General features: G+C 39.4%; 1 protein-coding gene across 2 annotated transcripts in view; it reads right to left on the bottom strand.

Moving 5' to 3' along the window:
- PPP3CA (protein phosphatase 3 catalytic subunit alpha) overlaps nucleotides 1–22,255 on the bottom strand; it is a 374,245-nt gene that overhangs the window by 225,157 nt on the left and 126,833 nt on the right. The window lies entirely within an intron of this gene.

Here is a 22,255-nt window from a genome sequence, read left to right on the forward strand (position 1 = left end):
CAGAAGCATTCAACAGCGCTATCATGTCAGGGTTGAGATGAAGATCAATGTGTTACTAAACCTATGTGGATTAAAAAAAAGTGATGTACAATATGTTTCTGGAAAGATAATCATCTCAAATAAAAACATGTAGCTACTGACACAGCAAAACTGCATACAAAACCTAAATACCTTCTCGTACTTTATCACTGGGTTTTATATTTGTGTGCAAATATGAAGGTTAAGGTTCTCAGACAAAATAGCAAACTTATTGTTTCTCTTTCTACAAAACAGTAAGGCCAAGTTTACACAGGCAAGCAGTGAGTGGTAAAAAATATGCACTTGATATGTGCTTTTACCCCCCCCCCCAATCTTCCTTTTCCAACTACCCACCTACAATGTAGAGCTGCACAATTAATCGTAAAGAATCGTTATCGTGATTAATCGTCAAGAATCGTTATTGCGATCTTGACTAAAGTGTTTCACAATTCTTTCTATGCAAAGAATTCTCTCTGCTCTTCTGAAGCCACAGCCTTCAAAAGAAAGGAAGAGAAAAATCGGGCAGTCTGCCAAGAAACAAAACATTCTTTATCAGTTGAACTTAAGTATAAATATTGTAACAGTTTGTCAATGGAATAGAATCCTGTGCAAGTGAAAAAAGTGTAACCACTTAAACACTAAACCTTTTTCTGACATTTGTTGGTTTTAAGTTAAAATAATTTTTTTTGCAAGAAAATTACTTAGAACCCCCAAACATATATATTTTTTTAGTAGACACCCTAGAGAATAAAATGGTGGTTGTTGCAATATTTTATGTCACACTGTATTTGCACAGCGGTCTTTCAAATGCAATTTTTTTGGAAAAAATTACTTTAATGAATTAAAAAAAAATATAACCAGTAAAGTTAGCCCATTTTTTTTTTTTATAATGTGAAAGATTTTACGTCGCGAGAATCGTGAGAGAATGGTGATCTTTTTATTCTAAGCAAAAAAATCGTTATTCTTATTTTGGCCAGAATCGTGTAGCTCTACTACAACGTGACACGGCAGCTGCCCGCGTCTGTTCACATTACTGTGCCCACAATGCATCATTTTGCAGTGCAGCCATTTTCACTTGGCATGTTAAGTTTGGCAAGCGGTCCTAATTGCCTGAACTTGACATTGAAGTTAACAGGAATGTGCAACAACTGCGCTTCACATGCTTGGCACAGGGTTGTGGCTAGGTATTTAGATTTAAGTTTTCCCTTGGAATCGAAAGAAAACTCCCCAAAAAAATAAGACATTCAGGAGGTGGATGTATTGCCTCCTGAACACCTACAGCCTGCCCATCCACCACTTCTGAAAATGCAATTCACTGTCCTAGTGAAAGAGGCCTAACAACAACCTTGCTTACAGCTTTAAAAGTTTTGTAAAATACTGTGGACGGTAGATAAGTCTATACACCAAATAAGCGTAAACCCTATCTACCAAGTACTCACCGGCCAATAGGTATGTGCATGAGGCAGAACTGTGCAGGCAACCATAGACACTGCCAGGAGGAGTCAATTCTTATCCAATCAGAGAGGACTAGAATTTGTGCATAGTGGTAGAACTATAGGCTTCTCCAGAAATCTAAAGGCACGTCTAGGGCCCTGCAATTTTTACTTGTTTGCAGCCCTTTCTCTACAGGGTTCCTTTAAACAGGAATGAAGACATACACCAGAGATCTGCAGTCTCGATATATGGCCACATTCAGATCAGTGGGGCCTAAGTGCAATGGTGCAGCTGGAGCCAACGAGAATTTGATCATGCATACTGTTACACATTGGAGAAGGCGTTAGTAATCCTATATAGGTAAGTAAGCAGTGTTTTACAGCAATTTTGCTTAGGAGGGCTAGAGAAGGGGTGAGTTAGCGATATTTCAAATGTAGTCCCACAAGATCTCACAAGATCTGCTGAACAGAACAGAAGCTCAACTATGGTAGGGCTACCTGAATCAAAAGACCTGCTGAAGAAAAGCTCACTTATCGATAAAGATATAGCAGCCTCTCTCAACTGGGGTTCCATGGAACCCAAGGCTTCCTCCAGAAGTTCTTAGGGGTTCCTTGAGCAATGAGCAAATCCTGCCCTTCAGATATGTACACACAACATTTTCTTTTCTTTTTAACTGTAATGGGAGATTCTTCCAAATTACCCTAAATCTAAGGAGCATTCTTCCCAATGACCACAAATCTAAAGAGCATTCTTTCCATTGACCACAAATCTAAGCAGCATTCCTCCCATGGACCATCATGCTAATGTGCCATAAACTGTATTTATAGTAATTATTAGCATGGGTTCTCTGAGACTGGAAAGTTATTTATTATTTAGTTATTTTAATAGAAGGACATCATCCTGGGAATACACTTCTCCTTTGAACCAATGTGATTTTCTGAGATTGCTTGGTGAATGCGATTACCAGAGATTATGTGAGCCCCTTTATACATATAGCCTAGAGCATCATGCAAAACAAAGTTAAAAACTGTTTAGGCTTCTAAACAGACAAAAAAAATACTTCTCTCTTCTACAACTCAGGTCTTTTTTTTTCTAGGGTGCTCTTCAAAACTGTACAAAATGAAGCAATGGACATTAACTATTTGATAAGTGTTCCCCCCGCAGGAGGCAAGAAAACGCAACCCTTATTTATACAGCCACCAGATGGCTCAGCACGACATTAATGCATTAGCAACAAGATTAAAATATAATCCATGCACCATCATTATTTGTAGAAAAATGCATAAGGAGTCCTGTCAAAATACCAAATATATTAGCAAGCAATAGAATTACAAAACACAACATAACAGTATCCTGAAAATTGCTGACTGTATGATCATTTGCAGTTGCTTTTCAAACAGTTTAATATTCGGGATGTGCCACCATCTTAAAAAGTTCCGAATCCCACAATAAAAAGCACATGTGTCAGACTCCCATGTATGTAAACACTAAGTTATCAGCAATGGGTAGAGGAATTTTGGGAGTTTTAGGCTAACTTTGGTGTAATTTCCAAAGCAAGATTAGTAAATTGATCTTAATACTGTACTGTATTAAAAAGTAACTCCATGTCCTCCAGCAATTGTAAACACTTTTCTCATTGCCATGGTTTATGACTGTAGGTATTTGCAGGGGTCTACTAGGGTTGTATTCAAGATTTATGCTGCTTCAGACACACTCAACTGATACCCCCAACATTTACTGTAGTAACATTTGCTCTGCACAGCCGTGTGATGCCTTCACAAGAATCTTCTTGGTAGAAGGACCTCTAGATCTCGCACACCAGAGCATAGCTGAAGGCCACTGTAATCCATGTCCAGCCAAGAACTTGGACAAAATGGATGTAGACAGTTTGTGTTCAGGGACAGCGTTTCTGGCCATATATAAACTGGACTCAGCTATTCATCCAGCTTGCATGTGGCCATAGCACAGAATGTGGCTGTATCTAAATCAGCGGTTCTCAACCTGGGGGTCGCGACCCCCTGGGGGGTCGATTGCCCATTCTCCAGGGGGTCGCGAATGCTGGCCGAGACAGACCCGAAGTTACTGCCTGAGTCCGTCCGTCTCGGCCAGCGAGATGTCACTTCCTGGAGAGGAGGGACTACACGGAAGTGACGTTCCGTCGCCGCCATCTTGGTACTCTCGTCCGCAGTAAGGCTTAGACTTAGAAGTCGGCAAGCGGACATCTTTGTACACCCACCGAAATCCGCTTGCTGCGGACGAGTGTACCAAGAGGGAGGCAACGAAACTTGCTGAAGAAGAAGAACACATATATATATATATATATATATATATATATATATATATATATATATCTCCATAATAAAAAAAATGTTGTCTTGTCAGCTTTTCCTGTGTGTCTGACTTACCAGAAGTCACAGGTGTTCTTATATATATACGTAGTATATATATATATATATATATATACGTCCCAGTTGGTTCCTCAAAAGTAGTTATTCCGTGCCAGTGCTAGATACATGTTTGGAAGCTATACACTTTGTGTATCTAGCACTGGCACGGAATAACCACTTTTGAGGAATCAACCGCAACGTTTATATATAAATCAGTGGTGGGGGCGCAAACAAACTGAAACAATCAGAAAAAAACCCCCATTAAAACGCTGCAACTGTGCCATCAAATGCAGCCACTGTGCCCATCAATTGTCGCCACTGTGCCAGCAAACGCCGCCACTGTGCCATCAAATGCAGCCATTGTGCCCATCAATTGTCGCCACTGTGCCAGCAAATGCCGCCACTGTGCCATCAAATGCAGCCACTGTGCCCATCAATTGTCGCCACTGTGCCAGCAAACGCTTCCACTGTGCCATCAAACGCAGGAACTGTGCCCTTTAATTGTTGCCACTGTGCCAAACGCAGCCACTGTGCCCATTAATTGTCGCCACTGTGCCAGCAAACGTCGCCACTGTGCCCATCAATTGTCGCCACTGTGCCATCAAACACAGCCACTGTGCCCAACAATTGTCGCCACTGTGCCAGCAAATGCCGCCACTGTGCCCTTTAATTGTTGCCACTGTGCCAAGGGCAGCCACTGTGCCCATCAATTGTCGCCACTGTGCCAGCAAACGTTGCCACTGTGCCAGCAAACGTTGCCACTGTGCCAGCAAACGCAGCTACTGTGCCATCAAATGCAGCCACTGACCCCTTTAATTGTTGCCACTGTGCCAAACGCAGCCACTGTGCCCATAAATTGTCGCCATGGTGCCAGCAAACGTTGCCACCTGTGCCATCAAACGCAGCCACTGTGCCCTTTAATTGTTACCACTGTGCCAAACGCAGCCACTGTGCCAGCAAACGTCCCACTGTGCAGCCACTGTGCCCATCAATTGTTGCCACTGTGCCAGCAAACGCCGCCACCTGTGCCAGCAAACGCGACCAGCAAAAATAATTTTACTGTTAGGGGTCCCCACAACTTGGGAAATTTTATCAAGGGGTCACGGCACTAGGAAGGTTGAGAACCACTGATCTAAATGATGCGTTTCAGCCTCCTTTAGCCATTCGTGTGACTGTAGCCTAAAGCATGAAAAACAAAAAACATTCACCAAACAAAAAAACATCCACACTAAAGATTTTGGGATTCACTTTGCCCTCAGTATGTTCCTTGTTAGCACACAACCACTACTAATGGCTCCATATGATGCTTCTCCCTCTCCTATTCTTTAAACATATTTGAAAATTGGCCAGTGTATGTTATATAAATAATACATAAATAATGGCAAATGGATACTAGAAGTCACCAACAATAGAGAAATCAGCTGACTTTAGATTCCCAGTGTTTATAATATAATAGTTATGGAGTTGACATCCAATAAATAATGCATAGCCAAAAAAAATTTCTTAGGTTGAGTAGGTAAGAATTATTACCCTTGTCACATTTCTGGCCCTGTCAGTGTCCCTGTTTGGTTACCAGGACAAATAGGGTGAAACAACCTTTGTCCCTACGACACAATGTGATAGGAAATCCAAAATTTTAAGACAAAAGAAGGAGGAAATCTTTCAATGGGCACACCTGTTTCAAGGGCAATTTTTCAAGGGGGGAATTTCCATCACTTTGTCTCTCTCCAGGACAGGAAGTGGAGAAATCTCCCCAACTGTACACAGAGCGCAAAAATATTTACTGGAATGGGTTTCTTCCCTCCCCTATATGAAAAAGCCCCTTGTGCCCGAGAATGGTATATACCAGGGATATGCAATTAGCGGACCTCCAACTGTTGCAAAACTACAAGTCCCATCATTCCTCTGGGTATCATGCTTGTGGCGGTCAGAGTCTTGCTATGCCTCATGGGACTTGTAGTTCTGCAACAGCTGGAGGTCCACTAATTGCATATCTATGGTGTATACCTTTAAAAAGGTGAACTATAGTTCATAGACTGAACATTTTGGGGACTATAAGCCACTGAAAGCTGTCAAACTTTGTTCTTTCCATTTTGCACTTAGCAGGACATGCCAAGAACTGTTTTTTTTAGCATCATAAACCTGATGATGAAACTATGGTGTGTTCACGACAGCAGAAAAGCCCTTGAGATTTTTACATATCGTTTTACAGACAGAGCCAGCAGAAGATTCAAAGCGTAGAGTCGAAACACTAAAGTGATCTCACTCTTTAGTTGAACAGCTTCAGTCAGCAGGAAGAAAAAGAAGCTGTTCAGTGTTTAGTGGTTTGACGCTACTAGGGAAGAAAAGGCATACTCCATATGATTTGTACAATGCCTTTGAAAAAAAATCATTAAGCCGAAATTAGAAGAAAAAAAAAAAAAAAAGGATACCAGAAAGTGCTCATCATGGGCCTACAAAAGCAGCTTTAATCACAAGCGGTCAGTAAATGACTATTTTTAAGTCAGGTCTCTGCACAGCTGCAAATGTTATACTGCTGGATTTATCAGATGGCTCATCAGCATCACCTTTTTTCTTCGTTTACTGTCAAAAACACATAAATAAATCAAGCACAAAATCCAGCTTTGACAGGAGTATGACAGATGAAATTCAGCCAATATTAATGAGGAAAAAGTGACAGCTGAGATCACTGTATTCTGTAGTTTGGAATAAAAGCATAACATGCTGCAACAGTAATGGCAGGAAAAACAATTCTGAATGAGTATACTTATGTAAATGCAAAATCTACGCCTAATGAAGCAGAAGTATTGTCCTACTTCTACAGCTATTATTTTAACTCCATTCTATCTGCTTTTTTTATCAATGTATGCAGGGCTGCTTTGACAGAATAAAGGGGGTCTAAGGTGAATACAAGAAAAGGAGCCAAACGTACAGCTGCTCAACTGTTGGTAGGTTTCTAGAAAGTGTGGTGGGAGAGCAATAGCCTTTTAGCTTCTACAGGTTAATCAGAAGCATTATACCCAGATGTCATCCTAAACAGGTACGGTAAGTTTGTCGGCAAAACTGAGTTTGAGTAGTCAAAGTTACTGTAGCTAAATTTACATCTGAAATCAGCAATACAACTGAAAATACCAACAGAACATCAGCGCAACGCTAACGTCAAGTAGAGCCTTTCTCAGCCAGGTTCTGTAGAACCCTAGTGTTCCTCCAGAGATTGCTAGGAGCAATATATAGTGGATCGATTTCCTCCCCGATGGTGCCTGTATAGTTCAGGTGCAGTGATGGCGAACCTTGACACCCCAGATGTTTTGGACCTACATTTCAAATGATGCTCAACTACCCTGCAGAGTGCATGAGCATCATGGGAAATGTAGTTCCAAAACATCTGGGGTGCCAAGGTTCGCCATCACTGGTTCAGGGCAACATTAATGTGTAGAACCAGTGGAGATCCTCATCTTTTCCTTCACATAATGCAACAACTGAAACAAATTATCTTTCAGCTGTCTCTAAAGCCTTGTACACATGATCAGAAAACTGGATGAAAAATTCCACTTTGGAAGCGATCTACGATAATCTGATCGTTAATGCACAGCTTTTGAGAGCCTATCAGGACATTTCATCCGAAACTATCTGAAGGGACAAACGCAATTTTTCTCACGATATCAGATTGTACGATTTTTGTTAATCAGTACAGTTTTCATCTGAAAACACAATACAAAACAACACTTCTGAAGTTGTATTCTGTTGTACGAGAATTTTCATAAGTAAAGGAACCTCTTAATTTTTGATATGAGACTAGCAAAAAAAAAAAAATGGACGATCATTCGTCTGATATTCTCATTGTGTGTGTATGAGGCTTAAAGTGGTTGTAAACCCTGTACAACCACCTTTACCTACAGGTAAGCCTATATTAAGGCTTAACTGTAGGTACTGGAAATTAGGAGATATTTACCATATACGCTTGCGCCGATGTCATCGGCGCATGCACACTAAAGAAACGTACTGTTTCTATAGGGCCTGTGCCATGACCGTTGGCTCCCTCGCGCATGCGCGGTAGTGATGTCACGCGACTCGGGGCCAGTCAGAGAGCCGGAGTCCGTGGCGCCAGAAGGAAGAGGGGTGAAGATGGACGCTTCCACACAATGGTGACATCGCTGGCTTCCTTTGCAGGTAAGTGCAACATAATGCATACTAGCCCATTATGCTTTTACTTTGCAGGGAAAAAAAGAGGAAGTAAAACCCATCAAGGTTTACTTCCTCTTTAAGAGTGGTATTTCTCCAAAAGACCACCAATATTGGTAAGTATCCTTCCTCCCACTGACCACCAATGAAAGGGGGCCCAAAAAAATATCAATTTGGGTGTTATATAGGGCTGAAACAATTAATCGATTAATCGACAACTAATCGATTATGAAATTAATCGATTACTATTTTCATAATCGATTAATCGGCCAGTAACATAATGGGGTAAAAAAAAAACTAAAATGAGCCCTTTATAGTACAAAAAGAGCAAATAATCACTACTGTAAATATTACTTTCACAGTTCTACAGTAAAAAAATTAACCCCTTATGCCCCGTACACACGAGCGGAATTTCCGTCCGAAAAATCTTGGATGGTTTTTCCGATGGAATTCCGCTCAAGCTTGGCTTGCATACACACGGTCACACAAAAGTTCTCTGAACTTTCGACTGTCAAGAACGTGGTGACGTACAACACTGACAAGCCAAGAAAATGAAGTTTAATGCTTCCGAGCATGCGTCGGATAGTTTCCGAGCATGCGTGTTTTTTTGCGCGTCAGAATTGCATACAGATGAACACGTTTTCGGATAGGAACTTTTTCCGACCGAAAAATAGAGAACCTGCTCTCAATCTTTTGCTGGCGGGAAGTCTGATGGAGCATACACACGGTCGCAATTTCCGACTGAAAGCTCTCATCGGAGTTTTGCTGGCGACATTTCCGATCGTATGTACGGGGCATTTCAGTAGTGATTATCTGCTTTTTTTGTACTATGAAGGGCTAGTTTTAGTTTTTTTAACCCTATTATGTTACTAAACATCTTAGACCTGGTTCACATCTATGTGTTTTTTTGGTGCTTTTTGCAGAAACGCTCTACAGTTCATTTACATGTTTCCTATGGGACACGTTCACATCTATGCTTTTTTTCAGCTGCTGCGTATTTGGAAGGGGTCAGGGACTTTTTCTTTTTTTTTTTTTTTCAAAACTCAAAACGGTGCTTTTTTGGTTCAATATACTTCAATGGAGAAGCTGCAGAAAAGCATGTAATATTTAAATTGGCCAAAAAAAATGCAAAAACGCAAATCGCAGCAAAATCATGTGCACAAAAATCAAAACGCACAGCAAAAAGCACTGCAGAAACAGATCAAAAGCAAACTGCATAGGTGTGTACCCAGCCTTATGCTGGCCACACCGATCAAATTTCAGGTAAGAATAATCAGATAAAAAATCTTTGTACATTCGCTGAATGAAAGAATGTTTTAAAATTTTCACTTCTCACTTTTCAATTTTCAGTTTTTAAAATTCTGTTTTTAAAATGAATGTAATTTCTGAACAAAAACCACATACACTGTCTGAAAATTCCTTTCACCAAGAAGTTTTTTATTTCCAAATTTTCCCGTCGCTATGGTTGAAAATGAACGTCGATTTGACCCCATTAGAAAATCGAACGGACGTTCTTAAAATTACATTTTTTTTTGAAGGAAGACTTTTTTTTTTTTTTTTAAATCAAAAAATTTGATCTCTAAGTCTGATGAGATTTACCAGATTCACCCTTTAATAGTATATACAGCATATATCCTCTAATAGTATATACAGTATATCTCTTCTGTCTGTTATTCTCAGAGTGGATTAGAGATTTTGTTCTCTAACCATATAATTGGTCATTTATATTTACCACTCCATAGAGATATTTAAGAATAAATTGCCTTTTTTTAAAACTTTACATATTAACTAAATTATACACCACACTTTTTTTTAAGGTTATTAACTGATTAATCGAAACAATAATCGATTATGAAAATAATCGTTAGTTGCAGCCCTAGTGTTATATACTCTAGGTAAGCCACATTTCTTGTTATTTTGTTATAATCACAACTTGACAATACAAATGTATTGCGGCCTGTCAATGCATTTGCAGGGGTTTCTTTAGATCTGAAAATGTAAAGGGTTCCTTTCAAACAATACGGTTGAAAAAGTCTGGTCTAATATCACTTGTCTTAGTATTTGCTTTAGTCCTTATATATATACATATTATATATACACATACATACATACACACACACTTTACAAGCTCATGAACTTTAATGGCATCCCAGTCTATAGGGTTCCATATTTAGTTGGCCCACCAATTGCAGCTAAAACAGCTTCAACTCTTCTGGGAAGGTTGTCCACAAGGTTTAGGAGTGTGTCTATGGGAATGTTTGACCATTCTTCAGGAAGTGCATTTGTGAGGTCAAGTTGGACGAGAAGGCCTGGCTCGCAGTCTCCAATCTATTTCATCCCTAAGGTGTTCCATCAGGTTGAAGTGCAGGCCAGTCAAATTCCTCCACCCCAAACTCGCTCATCCATGTCTTTATGGACCTTGCTTTGTGCACTGGTCCAAATCATTTGGTGGAGGGGGGATCATGTGGGGTTGTTTTTCAGGGACTGGGCTTGGCCTCTTCGTTCCAGTGAAGGGAACTGCTAAGGCATCAGCATACCAAGACATTTTGGACAATTTAATGCTCCCAACTTTGTGGGAACAGTTTGGGGATGGTCCCTTCCTTTTCCAACATGACTGTGCACCAGTGCACAAAGCAAGGTCCATAAAGCCATGGATGAGTAAGTTTGGGGTGGAGGAACTTGACTGGCCTGTACAGAGTCCTGACCTCAACCCAACAGAACTCCTTTAGGATGAATTAGAGCAGAGACGAAACTGCGAGCCAGTCCTAATCCAACATCAGTGCCTGACCTCACAAATGCGCTTCTGGAAGAATGGTCAAACATTCCCATAGACACACTCCTAAACCTTGTGGACAGCCTTCCCAGAAGAGTTGAAGCTGTTATAGCTGCAAAGCGTGGGCCAACGCAATATTAAACCCTACGGACTAAGACTGGGATGCCATTAAAGTTCATGTGTGTGTAAAAGCAGGTGTCCTGAAACTTTTGGTAAGTGTGTATATATAATAGTATTTATTTTAAAGCACACAAGGAGCAGAACTCCCAAACACTTCCTTAAAAAAAAAAAAAAAAAAAAAAAAAAAAATCTTCATCACCAAGTAGAACTTTCCTTGTAAGAAATGTTTATTGTCCAGCCAATAAAAAATGCAACTTTAATTGCATTATCTCTTTACTGTACAACATACGCAATTACGCAGTTCTGACTTCAATCTAACTTGACTTGCCTGGGTCTAACACACTTGTGTCAGGTGAATGTCTCAATATTGAAGTCACATACAGCCTGGCAATTTGCATTATTAGGACAGCATGGCCTTCTACATAAAATCTGGTGACCTGGATAGTCACCACTTCCAGGTGTCAGCAAAAATATTCTGCTACTTAAAGTACTCCCGAAGCCTTGAAACATGATCAAATTACCATTTCACGCACTCCCCTCCCAGTGCCTTTGCATTCCTATTGGCCACTGGTGCCACCTATCACGTCTAATGGATAACAGTGGGTTATAGACAATGGCAATAGGGAATGGGTATATAAAGTAGTCATACCACAATCTTTATTATGCAGTGCCCAGAGATTTAAGGCTATAGAGAAACTCTACAACATGGATTAAAATGTTCAGGTACTGGGAGATGCCTGCTATCTGAAACTGCAGATATTGTAACCCTGTTAAAAAAAACCACAGCTACCCTTTAAATGAAGTGTCATTTAATGCATATCTCCACACCATATCACATTACAGAAAAATATTCCTCTTACTTTTTTCCCCCAAAGGGAAAGAGGTTTACCCTTACACATGGCGTAATAAAATTTCAGCTAGAATAGAATTTAAAATAGGAATATAATGAGCTTAGTGCAATTTCTGTTTAGAATGGAAGTATAAGCTCCTTCATTTATATACAGAGAGCTTTGTAAAAGGTTCCCATTTTCAATTTGCAGTACATTTTCTCCACTATCTTTTTTTATCCACATTTAATGTCAAGCTATCACCTGGTTTTATTATCCATCCTTTTACACAGACAGGATAGCAGAAAAAAAATGCTTTAGATTAAACTTTCATTTACATTTCCACAGTATTGCCATGTTCGACAAATTGATTTTTATTTAAAGACTTTCATTTTTTTATTTTTTGCTTAAATGAACTAATTCAACTAAAATATAATAGAAGAATCAATTTCATATAGAACTGGGAATCTTGAAGATAATCTGTGAAATATTGGGAATACATTTAGGCTGTTGAAAAACAAATGGAGTATGTGCTATAGCCATGATAATGAAGGCGCTTTATTTCTACAGAATGACTTGGATTAATCTCATTCTGCTGAGGTCAACTCATTCAATTCTAGTTCTTTAGCTTGAAATTGGGATAAGAAGCTATAGTTCTGTGTGAGGCAGAGCATATGTAATTTTCTAAAAATTGAGGCCGATTGGCTAGCAATCAGTGGATGACCTGTACAGTGACTAATTGGCTAGTGGGTTAGTAGCATTCCCTTTTGGTCACCCTTAGTGGACCCCTCAAAAAATAGAGAATCAATGACCTATAGTTTAAAAGATTTTCTGGCCAGCATCCTCTTTCTGTTCATTGATGGTCGCCCACAGAAATGGTCTCTAGTCAAGAGGTAAAAGGATGGCTGGTAAATCTCTCAAATGCAGATGTCTAAAGCAAAGCTATTGATGTAAACTGTCAAAAATAATTAAGACTGACTGTGGACACATTACTATACGATAAGGATTAGTTGAAAAAAAAAGTATGGTCACAAGGCCACAAGAAGTAGAACTTGCCTTTTAAAAAATGTTGTCCAGCCAATAAAATAAGAAATGCAACTTTAATTGCAAAACCCCTCTTCTTTCACCACTCCCACATCTTTCTGCCGATCAATGGATGGGGTCATTCAACCCACTTCCTTTGAGCCCAGCCTATAATGGACACGTGGGTTTGTCACCATATCAGCATGGGCTCATAGCACAATACTGATGTGCATGAACTCTTACTGGCAGGATCACTCATGTAAAACATGTGGAAATAAGGAAAAAAAAAAAAAAAAAACAAAACAAATGCAGCCACATCTAAGGACACCTTGGAGTGCCTTCTGGGTTTTTCAAGGGTGCCTTGGTAAAATGCCTGAAAAATGCACCAAATTGCCCACAAATGATCAACAAGCCGGTTGGTGAAGCCTGCCTTCTTGTTACACAAAGCCATATATTTTTATTGTGCACCATTAAAACCATGAGCACCGCCTGCACCAGCTGTCCACATCCTAACAGCCGATGATATCATCGGTTGATTAGGAGGACTTCTGCCACCTGCCCAACATTCATATTTGCCCCTCTCTGTTTGCACTGAGGTCACGTTAGCTGAGTTAGAGGAAGAAACTGGGAGAGAAGAGAAAACGCTGGATTTGTATTCAGTGCCGGTGTGCAAAGGTGTATTTGCGTTATAAGAATAAACCACTTCTGATGTTGGGCGTACTACGTGTGTGGATGCTGCTGCACTGTGCAAAACTTTAAGCTCAGTTTTTTTGCATGTTTGATTGGGGTTGAAGGTTGTGCAAAATTGTGCAAAAGGGAAGCCTTGACTGAAAAAAAAGTTGACAAACACTGCACTAGATCACAATACTAATAACCAAACTGAGGGTGTCATAAATATTACTACATTATCCATAACAGACATGGCTAGTGTACAGTATGCTGTGATTATTCGTCAGCCTGCAGTTAATAAAGAAACATTTTTGTGCAAAGGATATTTTGTGCCTTTGCAACTGGTGTAGTTCCAATCAAAAAGTTTGAACTTTTAAAGTGTGCCCTCTGATGGCTAGTGTAGATCTATAACCTGGTACATAAGGGGTCCATCTCACCAGTACACAGCTCAACTTTTAGTAGATCAATATTGTGTGTTTACATTTCCAGCCAGCAGTTGGGGCTCCAGGCTCATGGTATCATGTTTGCACAGTTGCCAATTGCCCCTGATTTGGAGGGACTGTTCCTCTTTTGGAACACAACCCATATGTCCTTTCTTTACTCCTCATTTGTCCCTCTTTTTGGGTTGATGTATAGACCTATATAACGAAATGTACTATTATTAGAGGTGTTCTACTTCAGTACACCATGCACCTAACCACTAAAGTTATTGAACTTGTTCACAAATGACCACTTGTGCATTTAACAAATCATTTTTTGTGTGTTATTTCTTCATGGTCTATTTAACTTGGTACATAACTGGGATGCAGGGTGGTTAAAAATCAATGATTTTTTTTTAATTTTTATCAACATTTTAATAAAATGCTTTGAGTAAAAATCTATCTAAAATATAGTTTTCTATTTAAGATACATTCATTTAGTTTAAACTCATCCAATGAATCCAAGCTCTGCAAGCTGAGATAACATGCACTGTATTGATGCATTCACACAATTTCACAGTAACCATGAGATAAAACAAAGTTCAGGAATATTCCTTGATCCCATGGTTTTGCATATCTATGTACACAACAAACTGTATGATTGAATTGGTTCTGATATTGCTGTTTTACTAACCTGACAGTTTATTATTCTAAATAGGAAACCTTCATTTTGTTTGCATAATTAAAGATTCTAACTACCAGCAAGAATAAGTCCTTACATTTAAAGAGCACCTGTCATTTCAGATCCATCATGGCAGCGCCTGTTAACAGGCATCCACTCACCTGCTGCCGCCACATCCCTCACCTTGTTGGGTCACTGCCCCATCACCAGCTGTCCCATTAAAGTGAATAGAACCATCGGTGAGTCAACAGCGGGTCAGAGGAGGAGCCACTGCAGGACAGAGATAACAGTCACTCTTTAAAAATTATGATTTAAATCAAGCCTTTTTACCAGTGATTTAAAACGTGATTTATGTCGACTTGATTTAAATCAAATCCACCCTGCTGGGATGTGCCCTTCACCTACATACATTCTAAGATGCCCCTCTTTACCATATCAGAAAGTTGGGAGATATGCATGTTTCCTTTACTATTTTGCTGCAACATTCCTGTTACAGAATTCAATAGACATGATACACAACCGAAAACCTACATTGATTTATAAAATACTATAATAATGGATATATCCTATATTACATCTTTATTATTGAAAAATATATATTTTGTATCATAAACAACAACAGATAAATAGCATCAGCTTAAATATGTTAAACTTAAAATTAATAAAATTAAACCCTCCACAAGCCAACGAGCACACATGACTTCTCCTTCTGGGCTAATGACCAACCGTGGATTTTCTCCAATGTCCTTCCCAACATCTCTTCCCTCTTTATTACCTACAAGCCTATTAACCTGAGCTCATACATCCTACTCCCCCCAAGCACCTATCACCCCCAGACTAAAAAGAGCACCCACAAACCTGAACCACACCAATGACCACCTGCATCTCCTCAATCCACAAACCTGCCTCAGTGGTCCCGACATATGAACATCTGACAACACACCCTAATACAATTGGGTTGATTATACTTATTATTATTATACTGTTAGTTTCAAAATAAAATTTAATTTTTGCAAAGCAAGTTTTCACTTTGCTTTTTTAATTTTTATTTTACTTGCACAGGATTGTGCTTTTTTGCAATGTGAATTTTCCATTTTTTTTCTTTTTTCAGATGGTTAACGAAGAGAAGTGAAAATGCACTTTAAGGCCGGGTTCACACTGATGCAAATTGGATGCAGATTTCTCCACATCCAATTTGCATGACAGGAGAGTGTGACCGACTCTCAATGGAGCCGGTTCCCACAGTTCAGAGGCGGCCGGGGTCCGAAATAATCGCAGAAGGGTCCTGTGCTTTTTCTGGTTCATTTCAGGTCCGAACTCAGCCAAAAATTTGGACCCGATTCACACCTGAAAACGGTGAACAGGGATGCACCAGACACCGGCAGTGAGCCGTGACCGCAGCTAGTGAACCAAGCCTAAAAGTGAACATGCTCTACTCCTTTAGAAAATCAGGTTAATTGAAATCTTCCCTCTTCTTTGTATACATCTATTATAAATACAAACACACTTTTGTTGGCACATTCACAATGTTCTAGTCCCCTCATATTTACAATCTATCCTTTTATTCACTGTTCATTTCCCTGTCATATAAATCATCCAAAATCATCAATTACTATATATTCTGATTTGGATAAATATCTTTGGCACAGTAAAACGTGAAAACTTGATGAGCCTGTTTTGCGATTTAACAAATGGGGGGGGGGGGGGGGGCACGTTTGTTAATAGCCACCATAAGGATGTAAATCTTGTTTACACTATTTGATAATGTTGAATACAATACAGCAGCACTGTGAGTCCATCCCAATAATCAACTCAGCCATTCTGACCTTTTTATGCACATAATCTTTCTTGGCTTTCCTTGCTTCCAATTTCTTCCATTATCTTTCACTTACATGCAGTCATGTAGTCTCAACGACAATGAAAGAACATTCTTACATAATTTAAACATTGTGCATTATGAAATAGGTCAAACTGCGTAAACCAAGCAATTTCCAACAGAATGCTTGTCACAGAGAAGCTGTCACCAAATAGATTTTTATTACATTAGCAGTTCATGTCTTAATAAAAAGAAGCAAGATTGGATTTGGGATCAAAGTTTAAAATTAATTTTTCTAAAATGATGTATATCTTTTTATTATTTTTATAAAATCCTTAATTTATAAAAAAACAACATTTAACCCTTTCGCTGCCCGGCTCTGCCCTCCACGTTTAAAGTCAGGTGGCCAGACCATTTTTGCATTTTTTTTTTCACTTCTAACTTTCAGAGTTTGTAAAAGACCCTCCAAACCATACAGTTTCTGAAAGCATAGGACTAGTAGAATAAAAAGAAGGTGCGACTAATTGTTTAGGTCCCGCAAATGTTGATCAAAATTTTTTTTTTTTTGTTAAATTGACAAATGATAGGCTTTCCGATTAAGACGGGACTCCTGTTCATTTCACATAAACTTCTGTCAGACCAGCTCCCCTACAAATATGAGGTTCTTCAGGGAATGGGAGAAAAAAAAATGAAGCGTACACTATCAGAGCCACAAAGACGCACCATTCTAAAGTTGACACATAGTACTACCATCCACTCTAAAATGCAAGAAACAAATTATAAAATACTTATGAGGTGCTAGAGTGTCCAAGACCCTAGCATAACCATACTCTTCAGTCTCAGATAGGTGCTGGACTGGACGGGCTGTGGAATGCAAGGTTGTGGAAAAAAAGATACAAATTGTACTAAGTTAATCAATAACAAATATTTATCGAAGGTACACAAAACTGTAAATAAGCAGCTTACTCTAAAAATCTGAAGGGTATAATTTTTCGTTTTCAGAGTTTGTAAAAGAAATTCTGTAAAACTTACTGAACTGGCCAGCTGGAAGCAGTTCCGTTCCACCGTAAGTTTAACGTTGCTGTCAGTGAAAGGGTTAAAGTGTAACTAAAGGCAATTTTATTTTTACTTTTGGATAGAGAGGAGATGGATTATAACATCTGACATCTTTGTTTTGCCATCTGTGGCCCCATTAGGGAGATTCACTCTCTCGATTTGTTCTGTTTACTATTATTAAAAGTGAAACTAAAGGAAAATCCAAAATTTTGGGTTGTCCCCAGAAAAGTAATAGAGGGGAAATCCTCCAAAGAGGACACTACCCTAAATTTGTAGAGATTTCCTCTCATTTCCCGTTCTGACTATGGGACAGGACATAAAGGGAAATCTCCCAATGGGATAAGGATAGCAAAAAAAGTTAACTGACAGGGGTTAAACCCTACCTTTCTCTATAGCCCTACTTTAATACAGAGTTCACTCATGTTGCTAGATTTGCAGAACATTCTGGGGTGTTAAAAGTGAGTGTAGCGCCTTTTCCATACTCTCAACCTGAAACTAGCCTTGACCTACAGTTAAACAAGTTTAATGTAGTTATAGCATGTTCTACCATGCTTTAAAACATACCATGAACTAGATGAGCCTCTCTCAACCTTTTTAACATGGCGGAACCCTTAAATTAACCTTCAGTCTCAGAAATTGGTCAATGCTCAAGGAACCGTAGCAAGCTCTGGAGGAACCCTAGAGTTCCACGAAAGCCTGTACTTTGTCAGCTACTATTCTCTATGAAACAGCATGTAAATATGTGGCCAATCATTACAGGAAGGGGAGTAAAGGTGATCTCACTAGAGACAGTGACCTCTTCTTGCATGAAGCTCTACAGTCATCTCACCTGTGTATTCAGCTTGTTACAGAGGGAAAATTCAGAAACACGGGAACAGCAATCAGTATGACATGACGACTTTTCCCATGAGTCTTATTAGAAATCATTTGTCTGGGAGGACACTATCACTATTTACATGTCAGCAAGGTGTCTAGGGGTTGCATGAAACAGATGTTTTACAATGCAAGGGATTTCAGCACCTTCATACAATGGGGACATATTTGTGCTGGAATACCACAGCAAATTGAGTCTTTAGAAAAAAATCAATCAAACTAGTAACGCTTTAAAAATTAATCCAAAACATGTACTGTAGGTACAACATGCCTTTTTACCCAACCAACACCAAGGTTTTCACATAAAGAACTCACATAAAGTATACCAAATTATTAAGATCCAAGCTGGTTCATTGCTATACATTGGTGGTATACTGTAAATATACTACCAATACGGCACGCGTTTACTCATCGTGGAAGCTGTGAGAGGCAATGAACATAGTCTGACTGTCAACATAAGCACATTTTCATTTTACCACCAGCAATCAACTATTGTTTCGAATTTCGGTATATTGACCTTAGATCTCTGGTGCCCAGCATACATCCCTTAGGCCCTAACAGTTGGCATTTTCTCTGAATACTCAGACCTCATCAGCATGTGACCTTCAACAGTAAGTAGTATACCTGAACTGTGATTATGTGCCACTTGATTTAGGGAAAACCTATTACCACTTAATTTTGTTTTGTACTGGGTTTCGGGCAGATGAGCAGATCATAGAGTGTGCTCTGTAGCACTCTATAGTTATTAAAAGTACTACCATGTGGTACTGCAGTACCCAGTAGTGCAAGAACTAATGTGCCCCACCAGAGCACACACACTGACAGAACCAGGACCTATGCCTCCAAAAGGAAAAATATTATTAAGACTGATGACTGATTTATGCTAGTAAACCACTTTTTTTTTCTTTCACATAGTCTTTCTTTTTTTGTTCATTTTATGTTTATTCATAATTATTTATAACTGATCTTGCCTCGGGACATATTAAATGCAGCAACATACATTTTTAAAGGGGCTTTAGGGAGAAAAAAAAATATGGAGTGCACCCATGTGTAAAACAGCTGGAATGGCATTGATCGCCAACATTCTCATGTAACATGACCCCAGCCCATATGAGTATGTTTGCAATCTCCAACTATACCTGTGGCATGTCTGCAGTCTCTAATGACCCTTTCTTTCATGATCTAAACTGAATATTATGTGCGACCCTTTGGGGATGTCAGAGGCTGCACTTGAAGTCCCTACATCTAAAAAGTTGACCTCCACTGTTCTAAAAGGACAGGTGTTGCTGGCCACTGTAAAATTTCCCCCTCCTTTTAATAAAAAAATAAAAAAAAAGAGGCAAATGGAAAAGCTTATTTTAACAAGTACAAATACAAAATGAATAGATTGCAAGATAATCCTATAAAAATGTACTAATCATTCACTATTATTTTCCAGCATGATGAAAGGTCTATGTAGCGTTATGCTAGATGAACTAGTGGTACAAAGTGGGCATTGCATGGGCAGCCTAAAAAAGCTTAGCTGATATAAGCTTGTGTAAAAAGTAAACATATCCCAGTGGTCTTAATTTTGGGAAAAACTGTTGAATTTTTACTGTGGTTAGTCATAAGTGACTGTATTCAAAGTCACAGAAGACAAAAAAATCAGTAGCCAACATTGCCTGTGGTCTCTCTGCAGCTGATCCTTTTTCATTACTAAATTACCAAGCCTTGATAGGCATCATGTCTGTGTGAAGGTGGTCATCTTGGTAAAGGTAGGGCTTTACTTCAAGTCAGAGCCTCCATATAAGAACAATAATCACCGCAGTACCAATGCCACCATATATCACTCCAAATCTCCCGAGACTAGCAACCTCACGTTGCATATATTCAGATTTGAGGATCTAAACCAGGGTTTCTCAGCTAGGGTTCCTACAGAGGTTGCCAGGGGTTCCTTGAGCAATGAGCAATTTCTGCCTCTCAGATAAGTTCCTACTGACACCACTGATCTTTTTAGCTAACTGTAAGGGGAGTACGGTAATTCTTCTAAATGACCACAAGTATAAGGAGCATTGCTCCCACTGACCTTCACTCTAATGTATCATGAGTTGTAGCTCTAGTCATTTGTGACAGGGGTTCCCTGAGACCTGAAAGACATTTCAAAGGTTCCTCTGTGTTGAAAAGGTTGAAAAAGGCTGCCCGTACACACGATCCAAATATCGTAACGGTATGTATATGAAAACGGTCGTCCGAGGAAGGATCGTACGATATTCGGATTGTGTGTACACTACTTTCGACAGCCGATCATGACCGTTCATCCGAAATTAAATTGATCGGACATACACGAAAATTTTCCTCGTACGATTCCAGATCGTACAATTTTCGTATAGTCAGTATAGTTGTCGTCCGAAAATACAGTACAAATACATTACAACACATGACAACACTTACAATTTTTTTGTCTGTCGTACGAGAATCTTCGTGACTTTATTGGCTATTCAATTTCTACTTGCGACTATTTAAGCGAGAACGGTCGTACGATCGGTTGTACGATATTCGGAACGTGTGTACGAGGCATTAGACACAGGAGTGTCTAGGCACACTCATGTACCTAGAAGTGCACTGCTATTTTTTCAAAGGTACATTTGATATTACCGTATTTATTGGCGTATAATACGCACAGGCGTATAACACGCACATTCATTTTAAGAGGGAAGTTTCAGGAAAGAAACAAAATTTTAAATAGGGAACTTTGGAGCAAAATAAGAGTCAGTCCCCATCTGCAGCCTCACCGCTGCCATCAATGCAGCCTGATCAATGCCCATCTGCAGCCTCACAAGTGCCATCAATGCAGCCTCATCAGTCCACATCAATGCAGCTTCACCATTGCCATCAATGCAGCAGCCTCACCATTGCTATCAGTGCAGCCTGATCGATGCGCATCTGCAGCCCAGAGGGGACAGGGAGGGGGGCGGAACAAGCGCCGACAGATTACATACAGTGAGAATCTCCTAGGATAGACAGGACAGCAGTCCAATGGCGGCCCAGGAGACGGGACTTCCTATTACAGAGGCCGCCAAGTAAACAGGAGATTCTCACTGTATGTAATCTGACTGCGTTCGTCCCGCCCCCCTCCCTTTCCCCTCCGAGGCAGCTAAAATTGAAGTATTGGCATAGAACACGCACACGCTATTTGCACCTGATTTTTATGGTGAAAAAGTCAGTGTTATACGCCAATACAGTATTTATAATTGATTTTTTAATGTTCCCTATAACATGGAAAATCTTCACTTTTTGAGTTCATGCCCCCATATTTTCTATGTTTTTTTTTTTTTTAATTATTTCTGTTTTTAGATTTTTATTGTTGCATCAGAATTAGGAAAATCCCCCCTTACTATGTGGACTGAGTGAACATTTGTTTTTAAAATGTTGTTGTAAATTAAATAAAAATTTTCTATCTATTTTGTGTATCCCAAGCGTCTGTATGGTACCATATAAGTCCATTGTAGCCTCAACTCAATTTTCACAATATACAACTGTTAGGACACAGGTACACACACACACACACACACACACACACACACACACACACACCCTAACTTCCTTCCTTCTTTTTATATTTATAAACCCCTTTTGGCACTTTATTCAAACACATAGAAAGTAAGGGCAAATCTCCCCAAATGAGACAAAGGTAGCAAATAGAGGTTCAAATCCTTTCCAACTATGCAAATGTAAAAATGTTTTGTCTGGAGTTCTTCCTCAATGTGACTGCTCTTTGACAGGTGAGGGGTTGGGTAACCTTATACAGCAGAGTCGCTTTAAAGTAAAATATACCTGTATCTGAGTACCACAAACTGAAAATGCTATTTAAAGTGGAGTTCCACCCACTTTTACAACTCTTCAGCATCCCTCACTAAACTGTGCACTGTAAACAAATTGGATATTTTTTTCTTTTTTTTCTCAGCACCTACTGTATATCTGCTGTATTCATTTTTCA

The sequence above is a fragment of the Aquarana catesbeiana genome, linkage group LG01 (genome assembly GCF_042186555.1).
Source record: "Aquarana catesbeiana isolate 2022-GZ linkage group LG01, ASM4218655v1, whole genome shotgun sequence".
NCBI classification, from domain to species: domain Eukaryota; kingdom Metazoa; phylum Chordata; class Amphibia; order Anura; family Ranidae; genus Aquarana; species Aquarana catesbeiana.